At 33.5% G+C, this 19,153-nt stretch overlaps 1 pseudogene; it reads left to right on the top strand.

Annotated features, from left to right (window-relative positions):
* The first annotated feature begins 16,636 nt into the window (after positions 1-16,636).
* LOC145015194 (dehydration-responsive element-binding protein 1D pseudogene) lies at positions 16,637-17,452 on the top strand (annotated as a pseudogene).
* Positions 17,453-19,153: the final 1,701 nt, after the last annotated feature.

The following is a 19,153-nucleotide window of genomic DNA, read 5'->3' as shown; positions in this document are numbered from 1 at the left end:
TTAGATCACATATCTCTTGTTGTTATATTGCAATAACAACTTAAATCTTCAAACCCTAAGTCTTGAAAGTAAGCACCACAAGTGTAGTGCTTCTAATGGTTCACAAACACCACAAGCAATTGGAGAGGATATAGAGAGAGAGAGAGAGGGGAGGAGGTATAAATCGGCCTTGGGATCTCTTAGAAGCAAGTGGATGATTTCTCAAGGCCTAGGGGTCTTTATATAGGGTTGATCCTTATCTAGTTGCTTGCCTACCAAGAAATCATAAGATAAGTCTTAATAACCCTTATCTCTTGGACCATTTGGATGATTTCAAGGATATCCAATCTCTTGAATCTATCCAACCTTTAACTAGGATAACCATTGCCCTATTTTGCAACTATCACATAATTACAATTCAGCCCCTCTAGTTTAATTAATTACACTTGATCACAAAATTAATTCCTAATTAATTATTGACCAATATTAATTAAACAAATATGATTTATCCTTTAATATATTATTCTTATAACATATTAATAAATCACAATAACCTCTTTCTCTATTTATTTCTCCAGTCAAGTTGCTTTGGTGAAGGCAACCTAAAACGACCATGCACAACTGGGTCAAGTATTTACCAAATATGGTTACAAGCTTAGACACTAATCCAACAATAGGCATATAATGCATCTCTTCCTAGATCCTCAGCTCTAATCTAGCATGCAGTTCTCATATGCATAACATAGCATAACATAAACTTGTATGGGTAATTTGGGAGTACTTACTTGAGCTCAGCTAATTGCATGCACCACACCTTTTTCTCTTTTCAAATTTCTTTTCATTCTCTTTTCAAAAACTACTTTTTATAAAAGTGTTTTACTTTTGAAAATTTTCATACTAAGTCCTTAGTTTGAGTTCAGATACACCCGAGAGTGTGCCCGAATCCGTAAAACCAAGGCTCTGATACCAACTTGAAACATCCCAAAAATAAAAATCATGTAACAAACATAATATTATCACCATAAAATAAAATCATCAAACATGTATTTCAAAATCTCATAAAATTTGTCAACATATAACTATCTCATATAAATATCAGCGCAATCTCTCAGGCTAATAAAACTGTGGTGTGTGCCATGCCGTCAACTCGAGCCCTTCCCTTTACTAGCTGAAGTACCTGAAACCAAAACTGGAAACCGTAAGCACGAAGCTTAGTGAGCTCCCCCAAACTACCAGATACCATACAAAGCACATATAACCAATAACATAACTCTGGGACTACTCCCAACTGCATCGGGACTAATCCTGACATCGGACTCCTATTCGGCATCGGGCTCACCTCGGCATCCGACCGCATCGAGCATCGGGCTCACCCCGGCATCGGGCTTACCCCGTCATCGGTCTTTCCATGACACATACATAACATAATCACATAATCTGCATCGGGCTTGCCACGGCATCAGACCGAAGTTTGGAACAAATGACATATAACACATAAACAAGCATACATCGGGCTTTCGCCGAAATACATAACACATGGCATAACGAATAACATACATCGGGCTTAACCCGGAACACTTAACACATAACATATAACATAATCGCATATACTGCATCAGGATTGCCCCACATCAGACCGGAGTCCGGGACACATAACACAACACATATACATGCATGAATCATAAAGACATCATGCATACTAAACTACTTCTTGGGATCGCCTTGTCATCAGATCGAAGTCCAAAAACATATAAACTGCATTGGGTTAACCCCGACATACTCTACTACTTAAATAGGCCGACATTGGTGCCTTAGTCCCGTTCCTACTGGAGGAAAACTCACATCGTGTAACTGAGTGCTGCAACTCTAGGTGAGGAATCTTTGTTTGCTGCTCCGGGGAGTCTTGGACTATAAATTTCCATAAAGGTACTTAGTCAAAAATTGATAACTACTCTTAGGGTAAAATGACCATTCTTTAATAAGTTCCCAACCTCGTTAACTTGGTACCACAACTCGTTGAGTCCCTATTATGTAATCTGTTCGCAACCTCAACTCTACTGGTCGAGTCTAGCAAGAACTCGACGAGTTCTCCTTCAAATATAACATCAGGGTTATCTTCATTTGGCTCGCCGAGTTCATCCTTGAGTTCATCTTCATCATATGAGTGTGACTACTCTATGACTCGCCGAGTTGTATGACAAACCCGTCGAGTCCGTCTTTATGGGTTGGGAGATTGCCTTGTACCCGCCGAGTGTGTTCATCAACTCGCCGAGTCCCGTCGTTTCCAGGTCCATAACTATGTCTATTTTGTTGAGTCCCCCTTCTGGACTCATCTAGATCCCTTCTAGACTCAACTAGATCCCTTCAAATCAAAAAAGGTTCGGGAATCAAACCCCCGACTCATCAAGTCCCATGAACAAATCGTCGACTCAACTAATGTCCATGTCCATAACTCAACTTTTATTGTGCTAATCTCATCTAAAGGGTAGATCTGGGCTCATAAGGTCGAGATTACACTTAAAGACATGAACTTTACGTCCATGCATGGGACTTATAAGCTCAAAACACCAAAAATAGGGTTTATTACATGCATGGGGTTCTCATGGTCACAGAGTTGGCACCTTTATGCCATAAGAACCCTCCAAGGTTCCAGATCTGAAGCAATTACCCTATATTACAATCTACAATCCAAAATGGCTTGAAAATGCCCCCCCCCCCCCCCCCCAAAGATGTCAACATTCAAGCCTTAAAGTAGATCTAACAAATACTAAGTCAAGGTAAGAGCTCTTTACTTCTAATAACTGGAAGTGCAACCACAACTCTGGATCTACTCACTTGCTTCTTGATTCACCAAGCTTTCCCTTCCTTTTTCTAACTTCAAAACACATGGAAAGGCACAAATTGGTCAAGAATGCTCATAGTTAATTAGGGTTTTGAGGACAGAGCTTGAAGGTGATGGAGGCTAGGGTGGAAGTCTAATAAGATGTTTAAATAGGGTACAAACCCTCCAATTTAGGGTTTCACTCAAACAACACTGACTCGCCTAGTCGGTCTTCCAACTCGTCGAGTCCAAGGGTAAAATATGAAGTTTGGCTTGAATTTAAATGCGTACGTGAGACCGAGTGTTACTGAAGTGGGTAAGAGTGGATACCCAATGTTAGTCATTTTCTAGGCAACTTCCTTAAACTCCTCTTATAGTCTGACATCATGAATGAGAAATACTAGCAATTTAACTAACTTGTCTTATATATATATATATATATATATATATATATATATATATATATATATATATATATATATAATATTAATTTTTTAGTTATATATAAGGTGTATTTTAAAACTTTTCTAAAATACTAGGTTTAAATTTAAATTTTTTGAAATTAATATAAAATTAATTTAATTTAAAATAAACCAATTTTGATCAATCTTTATATTTTAATTAACTATTAATTAAATTAATTTAAATCATATAAGAATTAAATAATTATTTACTATTAAACTATTAATTAAATAATTTGAATTTAATTATAATCCTTACCCTACTAGGTTTTTCGAAAACTAAGGGGTATAAGGATTATCGATTTTTAATTAATGTATTTTAACTAGTTAAAACAATAATTATCAAATAAGGAAATCCTAAGTCCTTACCATATTTTCAAAATTTAGGGATGAAGCAAGGGTTTCAAAAACCCTTGGCCAAGTCAAAATTTGAATCCCTTAGGGTCTAATTTCAATAAAACCTAATTTGATCTATTCACCTATTATGCAAATACATTGAAAATATGTGGCTTTGCTACCATTGATAGATTTATAGTTTACAAAGCAATAATCATGTGGTTGAAAATAACTTAACCCTTAAGTTTACATGCAACCTAGATCTATGTTTTCACTATTGAAAGCTATAAACTATGAACATCAAAAAGAAACCTATGAAACCCTATTAATTTCAAAAATAATAAAAGGTTAGGGTTTACATAGCTTTTAATTATTGCTGTAAATAACTAATTAAATTCTTCTTCAAATTCTCTTAGAAGCAAGCACCAGAAATCTCACGCCTCTGATGGTTTACACCCAAACCATACAATCTAGGAAACTTTAAAAGAGAAGAGATGGGAGGTATAATTTTTGGTTATGCTCTTGAGGGTAGTGCTGGAAAAAAAATAGGAAGAGGTAAGGGCCTATTTATAGTTGTTAAGAAAACCCTAGATAACTCTAATTTGAATATAATACTATTATTTCAAATTAGACAATTATTTATATTCCATAATTATATTCAAGGGACATTCTAGAAACCCTAGGCTACTCCTCCCAAGACCGTCCACCCCTTATGAGGAACGTTCTGGAACACTTGTTCAACTATTGAACAATTATAGCTTAGGTCCTTTCACTATTATTTAATCCAATTAATCCCAAAATTAATTCTAATTAATTTCAGATTAAGTCTTAATTAAATAATATTATTTCGAATTAAGATATTATTCTCATAATATATTAATAAATCATTTTATTTTGTTTATTAATCATATAATAAATCAATAAATCAGTCTCTCTCTAAAACTCATCCTATATAATTACTAGGTTTGAGGGCAGCCCAAAGGACTTTGTCAATAGTTCAAATATATACCAATTTAGTTATTAGCTTAGACACCTAATCTAACAAAACTTTCATCACCTTATGCTGCCCATATCATCCTAGCTTTTTGTTTAAAATCACACCATCTGGCATTTTTAATCTCAATCCAAATTTGTTTCCGAAGGTGCTGGTTTTCTTATCCTTGGAAATTGAGGGATTTGCTTTCTACTAAAATCTCAAGGGCATTAGTTTCCTTTTAAGGAGTGAGCTTCTTAAGACGAGTCATCGATATACGAATTTTTATGAGTCTTAATTGCCTCTTTTACCCCCAATAACTTTGGAAACAAATATGAAATTGGCTCTGCTCGAAAGATTTACTAATAACCCGTGCTTTTAACCACCTCAAAAAATGTAACGTCCCAAAAATTATAAGATAAAAATTTTATTTTTAATTCAACCATAAACACCATTTAATCATGTCAATCATTTAAAAGTATAACAGAGTAAAAAATAGTTATCAGGGTACAATTCCAGAATCACAAAGTACGGAAACATGGGTGAATGCGCTGCGATCAAGCGGGGCCATTCCCCCTCGGACCGGAATTACGTGAAAACATTTTAAACATAAACAATAAGCACAAAGTCTAGTAAGTTCCCTAAAATACCGCATACTATTGGAGCATGAAAATGCTCTACAATGATGAATGATTTATTAGGTAAGATTATTCATTTGTATGAGAGTATATTCACTTCACTGGTATTTAAAGTAGCGGTGAGTGGTCATTTTATTTTATGTGTACAACGATATTAACATAGAGTAGAGAGAGTGATTGGTTGGGGATTCTCCCTGTCCATGAGAGTTGTTCATGTAACATCTGATATATCTCTATCTATCCATTACAGTTTTCCTCACATATTATGTTCATCGTTGTTTATACTATTATTTTCTTGATAATATTATTCTGCACCAATTCAATTAAGTAAATACGATCCTACAACTGGTATTAGATCGAGACCTTGAAGATCAAACTGATTATTTCAAGGGAGCGATCCCGACTGGTTTATTATCTTAAAGATTTTCGTCATTCTTGAAGAATTTCTCAGCCTTCGTAACTGAAAAATCTTTTGTGATTTATCTTACAATTTTTTTTGGTGATGTTGTTTGAAAAATAAATATTTTTCTACTATTGTTCATATATTTTTGCTGCTGGTAATTCTTGATTATGAAGTTATATTTATTTATGCTGAAGAAGATGAAGTTTTTGTGAAAAAAGTGGTGCTAGATCTTTTTTATCACATGCAAAAAGTGTTTTGAAAAAGACAAAAATATGGTTGTAGGGTAGAAGATTGTATCAGAGATTTTGAGTTCGGATTATATGATTTTTAGAAGTGTTTGGGTGTTTATTTTGGAATGCATAAGTTGTTTGAGCTATGATACAATTGTTATATGTATTCATTTTCCTAAATTAAATGGAGTTATGGATATGATTTTTCGAGATGAAGTTGATTTTGGTGTGTTTGGGTATGAAACTTCCAAGAGTACAAGTACTTCTAGTTGAGGTACAACTCCTGTTTGCGTATAACATAGGAATGTGCTTAATGTTGATCGTATACACATGAGAAATAGTTTTGATTTTAGTGTATTTGATTGATGTTCATGGGGTAGAGACAAGTGAGAGTGGGAGACAAATCTAAGTTACTCCCTTCAGTTGGCGTTTGAGGTCCACGCACCAACCATCAACCTTTTATAGCTATCTCTCGTAGGTCCCACTCCAATTAATGCAACCTACAACCAGACTTACCTCTATACATCATTTAATGTTGTTGCCATGGTTTTGCTAATGTGGAAAAAATATCTTCCTCAAGAAATTAATATCTTTATTTGGGGTGTGAGGATGGATAGTGTGATGTCCCTATTTTCACCGCCAGAAATGACTGATTTGTTTATGCTTGTTTTGAAAATCAGAGTAATCTTGTAAAGAAAAGTATTGTGGAATTTGTAAAGAAAAGTATTGCGGAATTTGTTCCCAAAAGATAAATATTATAAAGATTTATCAAAGCATTTCCGAAGAAATGTATTTCATTATATTAAAACCTCGGGATGTCATGTTTGATTCAAATCAAAACCATAAACATAACAACATAGGCCTTACAACATTTATTTATATCTACTAGCTTTTAATCTGTAATCCCTCATCGAGTCATCCGACTATGCTCGTGTGCCACTACTTGTAATACAATAAACTGAGTGGGTTAGGCTTAGGAGCCTGGTGAGCACATATGGTTTTCAACTAACAATAAATAGTTTATTAATTTCATCACAACAATCAACCCGATTACCTGTTCCTGATATCCTCACCTTACATCCCTAAAACATCCATCATAAGGGACCTATCCTAAGGATTTTCATCGCGATGGACATAACTACTAAAGGGTTTCCTCAGTTATAAATGTCCATAGGGCAACCATGAAGGGGATCGAGTACACCGGTGAACACATCATTCACAAACAACTACTGGTTGCGAGCCTGATAGCATTCCACTAAACTCTCTAGAATGGTCTGTGGTCGTCATCTATACTTCGCTAGATGATTGGATCATTGTTAACATCGAGACCTCTCATCATTTTATCGCACATGTTTTACCCCAACATTTTTATAGATATAAGATACATATACAGTTTCAATCATTTAAAACTTGTATAAAAATGTTCTTCCAACATAGATATCAAGTAAACAAATAATATGCACACATAGCACGTAATTAATATAAAATACTTCATATCTATGCGTAAGATGAAAGTGACTATGCACTCACTTGTTAAAGTGATGATTCCAAACTCGGGTAGCATTTCACTTATAACGATTCTATTTTCCTTCGACGAAACCTAGCTTTATTATCGCTAAGATTTAGTCTAATATTTATTGTGACTAATTATTAGTCTAGATTCGTCATTAACTCAAAGTCTACTTTCATGATCTGTTAAGTAAGGAACAACCAGGTAGGATCATATCGGCGTTAGGGTCCGTTTGGTATACAAAGTATACTGTTTGGAAATCTCACTTTATACACCTCACTAAATCACAACCTAGACATCATTCCCGTAAGTAGATCAATCAGTATAACGACTTTGAATCACTGATAAATATTATTTATAGTTTCATAATAACGATATTATATTTAAATATAAGCTATATTTAAAGTAAGGCAGGCGTATCTCACTTACAACGGGTTTTACTAAAATCTGGGATCTGTTGGAGCAGAGTTTCTGAGCTGAAAAGCTCTTTTTCTTGGAGCCTTCAGGCGCTCTGGAGCTTTCTTCTGGCGCTAAGGGAGTTTCCTAAGGCTTCAGGGGGGGGGAGGGGGTTGGGAGGTTTAGAGAGAAGTTAGAGAGAGAAAGAGAAATGTGGAGGTGTGAAGAAATAAGGGTGGAATGGGTTCTATTTATAGGCTGAAATATGGCTCAATTTGGTGTCACATGTCACCATCTGGTGGCAAGACTTGGGGAGAAAGCAATGACCCATATTCAGCCATGTCACCCCCTTCGCAGCAGCACCCTGCCGACTTCTAAACCCCGTAACCTTCACATACGAGCTCCATTTTCTACAATCTTTATATCCATACATAGGTGGAGACATAATTTACAACTTTCATTTAGACTCTGTCGGCTTATTCTCCACCGATTTTAAATTTCACATTATGAGAATATTACACTGTTAACGACTGTGTAAAATTCATAACTTCTACATACGGACTCCGTTTTCGACTGTCTTTTTATCATGAGCTCCTATTAATGAGATATTCAATTCTCATTTAGGTTATGTCAGCTAAAAATCGCTCGATCTGAAATTCGAAATTCATACTGTATACTGCTATGCAAAATCTTAGAAAAATCATAACTTCTTCATACGAAGTCAGATTTTGACATTCTTTTTATGCACACTCTCGGTTTAACGTATACCACAACTTTAATTTAGATACCTAAGGCTAAAAAGTATTTTTATCAAAAATTCACTTTTTACGACTCCCGGTACCATGCCGGTTTTGCCGTAAATCTTCGACAGGTCATAATTTAGTTGTTATAACTCGGATTTTGGCGTTCTTTATATTTTCGGAATCATTGACATGACCACTACCACTTTCTTCATAGATATTGGGTTTATCTACAAATTTATTTTTGAAGCTATTTTACTCTTAATTTATTATATTTTATAAATAAATATAATGCACATAAAATCACATAATTCATATAGTATTCAAGTAATTTTGATTTCACTACTAGAAAAACAGCCTTTTATGATGCACATTACGTGTCATAAAACGCTCAGACGACGCGTAAATGCGTGTCAAGGAAGGGCTTGTCATAACGAGAGACGACATGCTTTTGCGCGTCGTCTATTTACGATGCGCATTTACGACACACATTTATGGCACGCATTTACGAGGCGCAGTTATGACACACAATGATTATCAAGGAAGGCCTTGTCATAAAGGAAGACGACACACATTTGTGTGTCGTAACCTTACGACGGGCGTGTTTATGACACGCAATGCGTATCAAGGAAGCCCTTGTCATAAAGGAAGACGACATGCATTTTTGCGTGTCATAATTTTAAATGTTTTTAAAATTATATATTTTTGATAGATTTACTAATTTTCAAATTAAATAACACATTAAAAGTCTCATAATACAAAATAAAATACCATAAAAAATAAAGATAATTCCTTGCATTTATATGTCAAATACAAATAAGCATTCCAATAGTAAGTAAATGTAACACATTGCTAATATTGCATAATATTTATTATAGAAAACAAAATATGTACAACATTTAAATAAACCCATGACTAAATTCTCCTTTGACAATTTCCTTTCTAAGAGAGTAACCTGAATGCAAGAACTTTGAGAGGCAATAGGACATGGAAGGAGGTAGCTAGAGCTGTCAAAACCTGCACAGGGCAAATCGGTAACTTAACATGCAATATGAATCAAGGGTACTAAGGTCAAGCAGCCAATCAATGCATAACTTGAAATACCTTCTGAGGTTGAATGATGTTTTCTTCTCCTCTGGATCCTTTTGAATGGATCTCACAGTCACTACTAACACATATTGCCAAAAAAATGTCAAATAATCTATTCTCCAACATATACAACTAATCACAAGTCTTGATTGTAATTCACGATTCTAACCTTTGAGAGAAGATACAACTTGCTTACTCCATGGTCGACAGAGGAGAAGCAGCCATACAAAGAAGAAGCAATTATGTTGATGAAAAGCATATATATATATATATATATATATATATATATATATATATATATATATATATATATGTAGCTTCAATTTGCTTATTATAGCATCTCACTTCTCAATCAATGTATTACAACATTGTACTTATACTTAAGTGAATTTTCATATTATAATAAGAAGAAATGAAAGTGTAATGCTATAATGAACAATAAAAAGGGAAGTGTGTTGCTATTTGGCATTACGAAGAAACTCCCCACTTGCTCCTTCGAATGACATAATTAAAGGCTTTCCTTTTCTTGAAGCAACAAGGGATTTAATTTATGATGTATGATAAACATATATAAATGTCAAATGATTGTGTATAAAATGACACACATGAGAATGTTTTTTCCCAATATGAGAAAAACAACCAGCATGGTTGTAGAAATATTAGCTTATGAAAATAGAATGTTATTTCTTGCATTTAACCTTTTTCAATATATGTAGAATCATATCATGAGATTTAAAGGCTTAAAAACTTACTAAAATATGTTGATGGAGTCACTGGATTGTTGGAAAGCACACCATCCACTAAGAATCTTCCATTATCCACAAAATACAGATACTCTTCTACAGGTTCATAACTGTAATTATACACAAGTTGCACATCATTCATAGGCCATATGTATAACTTAGGAACTAAAACACCAGAAGAAAATGTCTTGATAAATGCTAGATTTTTTAAAAGTGAACCATATGTTTGATTGGTTGAGGGCTCAATCTTGTTCACTTCTAGAAATCTGAAAATTGGTTTTTCTAGTAACACGCATGTGCTTAGTTTACTTACTTTCATGTGCTTTGTTTAACTTTAACAGTATGTATGTGTGTGTGTGTCTATATATATATATATATATATATATATATATATATATATATATATATATATATATATATCACAAACAATAAATTAAGGTCTCTCACCAAGTTCGTATGCTTTGGCTGCCACCCTAGCAGCAATATGAGCGAAAATCTTACGGATGTTGGTGAATGTAGGGTATATCAGTCCATTGTCAAAATTCTCCTGTGTAACTTGTTCCGCCAGTGCCTCAGTTGTTTGTTTTACAAAAAAACATAACATACCTTTTTTAGTAAATGACTAAAATACCCTTTCATATACAGACATTAATTATAATTTACATACACCCAACGGTAGTGTTAAGAAAAATAAATCTTTTATAAAAATAAAATATTTACAGCCTTACTTACTAGAACACTAAAGAAGCATCCGAGTCTCAATCTTATAGTGTATATTTTGTAATGATGAACATCTATCAATCACTGCATCTAAAGTTTCCCGACATTCCACCCCATCTGCCTCTAAATATCTGAATGGCTCCAGTGGTGGTGCTGAGGTAGATGTTGGATTTAACATACATGAGAAACCAAACTTAGGAGAAAGTATAGTTCCCAGCTCAGGAGAAACCAAACTAGAACTCATATATGTTACTGAAAGGAAACAACAAGTAAGATCATGATTAATACATACATACATAGTAACAACATATTAATTTTCTCTTACATTATTGTGCTGATGAGAAAAACTAACTAAAAATAAACTAGAATATGATAACTTTGAAATTTTGATGTTTTTACTGTGTATACATATATACATAGTAAGATACCCTTTTAGCATAGGATATCTTCAAAATCATATACTAATAGACGGCATAATGGAGAAAAACAGAAAAGGAACCATCATTCAAATCACAACACCATTTACAAAGGCGACTTAAAGGCAAGAACTAGAAAAGAATGGTACTGTTGTTAATGTATCTTAAGAAAATAAGGTTAAATGTGGAAGACTTTTGGAAATATTTGGGTTCTTGTGTGCAGAAGGGTCTATTTTGTGTGTTTGAAAGAATGGTGGAAGGAGAAGTGGAGATGAATGAAGAAACATCTGTTGTGAGGCTTCTTGTAGTTTCTACTCAAGTGGGCTGCCTTTTGCGAAAATCTGGTGGTGTAATCAAGCAAATGGCTTCTGAACGCAGAGCCCAAATAAGGATTCTTCAAAGGGATAAACTTCCTGCATGTGCATCTTCTTCTGACGAATTGGTTTAGGTAAGCTTATTTTTGAATAAGGATTTATCTAAAAACCAATGCTGCCTGCCAGCAAACTCATAATGTTTTCGTTTGTCATAAATAACAAACAGATTTTTGGGGAAGTGAGTGCAGTTAGGAAAGCGATTGAATCTGTTTCATAGCAGCTTCTAGATCATCCAGCTCCAGTTGGAGCTCGGGACAAGAGTGATTATTTGCCTGCCAACAATGTGATTGTGAATAATATCAATACTTATGAGCAACATTCACATCCACATCATCCAAATGGACGAGCAGGGCATCATGAGAGAGGTCGTTTTGGTCCTTTCACAGACATGCTAACGTACCATTTGAGATGCCCTAATGAGAAGGTAGGAGGTGTAATTAGAAAAGGAGGGGCTACCATGAAGGCACTGAAGCACGAGACTGGATGTGACATTAAAATCCTTGAGTGAAGTGGTGGGTCAGATGACTGCATCATTGTCATATCTGGACCACCGGTACCCAATTATATATATATACTAGGCGAATATATGCGCGTTGCGCAGAAGCATCTATATAGCTGAAATCTTTACAAATATATGTTTTTTTAAATATAACAATAATGTCGTTAAATTTGATATAATAATTCGTATACTAAGTTGATATATTATATTGATTATTTTGAATTATATGATAATATATACATCTATTAAAAATATATAATCTTAATCTTTTGAATGACTTCTACCTATGGGTTACATATTAATAAAATTAAATATAATATATGGTTTAATATTATTTATAGTTGTTGTTATTGTTAATTTATTTTTAAAATTTATTTGCTTAACGTTTTAATTTCTATCAATGTAATTATTTAAAACATCAAACAATATATTTTTTTTTTATTTTAAAGGTAACAATATAATCATTTATATAGAGTTATTTTTAACTATTATTATTGTAAGTTATTTTAAGATACTTATTTCAAAACTTTTAGCGACTATAAAAATATATTTAGGAAATATTTTTGTGAATTGATATTACATTTTAGTTTTTTTCATTTAACACTATAATTTATCACTTTTCACTTTTCACAAAATATTATTTGGGTTTTTTTTAAGTGGAACTGAAATTTATATTGAAGTTGACCCTGTAATGTTATATTTAAATTAACAATTCAAGTATTTTGTCCATAGAGTTCAAAAGCTATAGCTTTAAACTGATAATGATTTACATACAACAACATATTAAATCCAATATAATATTGAAATCTAGTTTATTTTTTATTACACTTCAAGTTTGATACTTATTTATTCTTATTAACCAATTTAAAATCATTATTAGAAAGACACTACAGTTTATCACTTTTAACTATTTACAAAATATTCATTGGGTTGTTTAAGTTCAACTAAATTTTATGTTTAAATTGATCCTGTAAGGTTATATTTAAATTAACAATTTAAGTATTTTATACGAATTGATCAAAAGTTTTACCTTTAAAATGATAATGGTTTACATACAACATATTAGACATAATAAATTAAGTATAATATATTTAAAGTTAAAAACAAACTTTATAAGTAGAAGAAAATATATATTTTTTATATTGAAATTTAGTTTATATATGATTACATTTTAGGTTTGATATTTATTTAACATTATTAACCAACTTATAATAATTATTAGAAAGAAATTCAAAAGTTATGGGAGTTTCAAATGAATGTGGTTCAAGAAAAAATGCAAGCTTTATAAGTATATAATGATATATATATATATATATGTGTGTGTGTGTGTGTGTGTGTGTGTGTATACACACACACACCATACTACTTTGCAAATTTCAATTGAAAACTTTACGTTTATTATATCAAGTATCAACTTACATTGAAGAAATGGATTGTAGGTCCCAAATGAGCGGATATTTGCTCCCCAAGATGCAGTTCTTCGTGTACAGACAAGGATATTTAGGGCTACACCTGAGACCAAGCCAGTGACAGCAAAAGTCATTGTGTCTGCACATCAGATTGGATGTATCCTTGGAAAGGGTGGTGCATTTATATCTGAAATGAGAAACCCAACTGGTGCTTTTATTCGTATTTTAGGAAAGGATCAAACTCCACAATATGCTGCTGAAAATGAAGAAGTAGTTGAGGCATGTTATTCTTCTCTCTCTATCTCTCTCTCTCTCTCTCTCTCTCTCTCTTGTGTTGTATAGATTTGAGAAATGATGACATACTAACTGTCTATCTATTTTTGAGCAGATAAATGGTGAGTTTGATGCAGTTAACAAACTATGTCCTTCAACGAGGTATGTAAATTGGTCAGTACAACACCTTCCAAGTCAAATCAGTCCATGGACTTACTGTAGATATATCAAATAGTCAAAAAAAAAAACTCTGGTGAACTAGGGGCAGTTCCAATTAACACCAACCTTAGTGTGTATAGTATAGTCACCCATGATAGGACTAGCACTATTATTTCATGCATTTCTACCATCTGGACCACTACAATTTTGCTCAACTCAGAATCTCGATTACATATGAAACAAACCTGGTGAAACATTGCTTTCTTGGGGACACTTTTTTGCACCATTACACACAAGCTCAATCTCACTGTCAGAATCATCCCTTCAAGAACAATTATAACCAATATAACGAGCAAGCTAACAGATAAAAAAGGGAATAAGAACAAAATAATAATAATCCCCAACCAGGCAGATAGAAGACGGAATTGCAAAGGCAAAAGCGCACAAATCGAACCAATTAAAATAGATCCCATGATGAAATTAAGAAAAAGGGAAAAGGACCATGTAAGAGGAGCTTCTGAGCGGTCTCGTCGGATCCATGGAACATTCTTTAAGCATTTCATATATCTCATCTTCACTGTTGTGATTACTTGTGAGCTCCTTGATGTTCTGGATCGTCTTCCCTACATTGTTTGGAATGGTAACCCTACCTCCACTCATCGTTTTCTTCTTGACACACAAATAACAATAATGACTCTCTAATGTTTATGTATCTATGTATAGAAAAGATTTCTCAATATGTATCTCTGTGTGCCGAAAGAATTAGGGAGAGAAAAAAAGATAGCATACAAAAAGGGTTGAATCCTTTTGATATAAATTACATTGATTGTGAATAAGAGGGAAGAGGAAGAGGAGAAAAAGTATGCGTACATGAGGTTTCTTGAGAGAAAAAGTGGTCTGAGGGTTGTGTTTTGCCCTAATTCGCTCCCAATTACCAGAAAGGGTTTGGGTTATGGTATTTAACTGAATTCCCAAGTTTATGAATGTTGCAATTTACAACAATCTCGACAAAATGGGGAGATAGCTCTGGAAATGTGATGAGAAGGAAGTAGACAAGGGTTTCAGCACAAGATGGGGTTTCTAATTTTTTGGGATTTCATTTTTCCCCCGTTAGCTGTTAGAGGATGGAACGCATGTTATATTAAAATTTATAAAACGACATCCTTACACGACACACATCTTATTATAGGTGCCCTCTGTGGTTTTTTCTAGACACTAATTTTTGGGCATGCAAAAACACACATCCTAAATCTTTTAAATTTTGAGAGAAATGACATTATTTTTAGGATGCACACATTTGTGTATCATAAATCACCGCGTGTCATTGTTTGCGTGTCGTAAAATGTTGTTTTTGTATTGGTGTTTATTACTCCAAAGTGGGTTACAATGGTTGAACCTAACTATTAAATCATCACATTAATGTATAGCCTAGAAACATAGGCGTTACAAATAGATTAACTACGAAATGAAATTTAAGTCGTAAAAGAGTGGATATGGATTTGTTGTCGTGTGCTACCTATTCTTTGCACGTGGAAACTATTGAACATATTTTCTTAAAATGTGAGTTTGTGGCCAATATTTATCAAAGAGTATTCAGATGGGTTGATTTTGCATTTTCGGGTTTGGATATGATTCATGAGTTATTTTCTTGGGTGGATGTGGTAAGCATGTCTACCAATCGAAAGAAGCTTTGAATTTGATTCTGGAGATAGTGCTTTGGGTGATTGGGAGATACCGAAATAGTTTTTTTATTTGGTGATACGTCTCCTATTAAATACTTGTTATTTGATAGCATTGTTGATTGTTTTTTTATTTTGTTCATGCATAGAAACAATAAGGTTGATGCTAATAGGGTTAAGTTGTTTCAAAACCCAATTTTAACAATTTATGTGTAATTGGTTTCTAGCTCTTTGCTAGCCTGATAATAAAAATGTTGATGCTAGTTTTTATTTATATTGAATGTAAAATAGATATAATTTTGAAGTTTTGAAAAAAAAAACAGTTTTAATAGAAGAGAAAAGGAATGGTTGATAAATCAATTCCCTCTGGTCTTAATAATGCATTGCTTTATTAAAGAGTGATTTTGAGTTTTATCAAATTTTATTTAAAGATTTGAAGAAACAAAATAGATAGAATATAAATGGTGTAAATTGTAAAATGATTGAAAAACTTACCATGTGTTGTGTAAGTGTTAAACGGATGTATAAAACTAGGCATTGATTTTACACAACCTTCGAATCTGTTGGACCAAAGCTGTAAGGTACGCAATACTATAGGGACAATTCTTAATTTACCCTACTAAATATCACGCGTTAAAAATAAGATAAAAGTAAAGCCACCTGTCAAAGCCTCCTTCCTCTACCACGCAAACCACCAGCTCATAACCCCACAACTCTTGTCCACACAGACGCCAAAAAAATCTATATATACATCGCCATTCTCATATCAACAAGTTAAAGTCACTCACAAACACTCCCAACAAACAATTACTTCACTCATAACTCATAAGTCATAATTTATACTCCACTTGCAAAAACCGTAACTTCACTTCACATATTGCTCACACTACCAACGTATGGATGCCTTTATCGAATCTTACAACCCATTTCCATCAGTTTCACCAGAAAGTGTTCCATTAGCACACTTTTTGACCTCATCTCGTAGCAAAAGCTCAGTCTTGAATGAGGCTGCTGAATCCGAAGTGATGTTGGCTTCACGAAACCCGAAGAAGAAGGCCGGGAGGAAGAAGTTTAGAGAGACTCGACACCCAGTTTACCGAGGAGTGAGAATGAGGGATAATGGCAAGTGGGTTTGTGAATTAAGAGAGCCGAACAAGAACATGAGGGTGTGGCTGGGGACTCATCCTACTGCTGTAATGGCAGCAAGAGCACATGACGTGGCGGCGTTTGCCTTCAGGGGACGACGGGCGTGTTTGAATTTTGCTGATTCTGTGTGGCGGCTGCCGGTCCCGAAGTCTAGCAGTATAGTAGATATACAAAAGGCCGCTGCAGAAGCTGCGGAGGCTTTTAGATACATGGAGTCCGAGGAAGAGGTGGAGATTGTTGAAACGAAGGAGTTACCGGAAAGTCTTTATTACGTGGATGAAGAAGATATTTTCGAGATGCCGGAATTTTTTGTCAGCATGGCGGAGGGACTGATGGTAGCGCCTCCGCAGACGGTGGGATATAGCAGTTATGAGGATGACGTCGAATTTTTTGTTGACGAGTCTTTATGGAGCTTCTAGATTTATTCCTTTTTAAATTTAAGATAGATTGTTGATTCATTTTCCCTCACGACTAGTTGATTTTTTTAGACTAGCCAATGAGATACATATAGTATTATGCAACACATTTGCATTGTAAAAAGAAATATGAATTCTATCAAATAATTTGGACATGTTAAAAAACGAGTTCCGATTTTGGTAAAAATCCCCTTTTTATATAATATATTCTCAAAATAGATATGGAAAAACCACGATCCAAGTACTATCATGCTTTAATGTATTTAAATTATTAAATCATGAATAATGAAACATTGATATTTTTAGAGGGTAGGAAGGTGCATAGCCCCTACCCCATTTGTCTAACGCTTTTATATTAATATGGTGGGTTTAAATAATTCAAAGACAAATTGGTAAACACCTTAAAATTTGTCTTGAGATATTTAATCAAATTCTCAAATGTTGTATTTATGTCCCTTTTATTTACAATTTATTTTCTATTTTTATCATTTTCATTTTTGAAGAGCTATTTTACATACTTGTTCCTTTGACATGAGAGTGAAAGTGTGAGACATTTAATAAAATTTTCAAATGTTACATGACCCTTTTATTTACAAGTTCATTTCTATGTTCATTATTTTCACTTTGGAAGAGCTAGTTTTAAATCAATTTTATCCTTAACATTATAAATAAGAGTTAGTTTTTGTATGTAATGATTATTTCTATCGGCCCATGCATTATTCTAGAATTATAGCTTCATCTATGTTGATGTATTATATAAGGCTGCTTGGTACGGGCAACCCTCTTCAAAGGGCCACATCAACGTAGAGGGAAGAAAGAGGCAAAGAGAGAAGAAAATGGTGTAACACGTCGTTATGGAGGCAACAAAGGGCAACGAAAACAAAGATAACGGACGAAAACGAAATAGGGGGGTCGGTGTTTTGGCGTGGTCACGGCGTTTTTGTAATGCTACCTCACAAAAACGTAAGGTGGGTGTTGCCCACACCGTGCCCCCTAAGAGGTGATAAATTATAACAATATCAAATTCATGATTTAAATTTACAAGTGTCTATCTTACTTATTTGAGAAGAAAAAATAAATAGAAAATATTTGTTATCAAGTTGAGACGTCATTATATACCATCTAGGAAAATATAATATTGACTTTGATATAGAATATCAAATATATTTTACAACTATCAGCATGTAACAAACGTATGTAAACAATTCAAAAACAATAAAGGCATGTTTCAACAATAAAGAAATAAATAATTTTAATTTACTTAACAAATAAATACATAAATATAATATTGACTTTGATATAGAATATCAAATATATTTTATAACTATCAGCATGTAACAAACGTATGTAAATAATTCAAAAACAATAAAGACATGTTTCAACAATAAAGAAATAAATAATTTTAATTTACTTAACAAATAAATACATTAACAGCCAAATTTAAGTTACTTAAAATACATATTCCCTATGTACCAATATAACATGGATATTGACAAAAGTGACGATCATAAAGTGAAGCAATTATCCAACCTAACCTATTAATGATTTGGGGAAATGATTGTTTGTATCAACCTAAAAATAATCAGTAAAAATTATACTTTTAATTAACTAAGCCCAAATCCAATCATTCGAATAAAAAGACAATTATAGTATTGTAATGTATCCTCAAAATATCAATGACAAATCTGAAAGATAATGTAGAATAAACTTTGGGGTATGTAATGCGATCATGCCGAGCTCTTC

The sequence above is a fragment of the Lactuca saligna genome, chromosome 9 (assembly GCF_052625555.1).
Source record: "Lactuca saligna cultivar CGN05327 chromosome 9, ASM5262555v1, whole genome shotgun sequence".
In the NCBI taxonomy this organism is placed as follows: domain Eukaryota; kingdom Viridiplantae; phylum Streptophyta; class Magnoliopsida; order Asterales; family Asteraceae; genus Lactuca; species Lactuca saligna.
The sequence above is the reverse complement of the archived record's forward strand: the minus strand, read 5'-3'. Positions and strand labels throughout refer to the sequence as shown.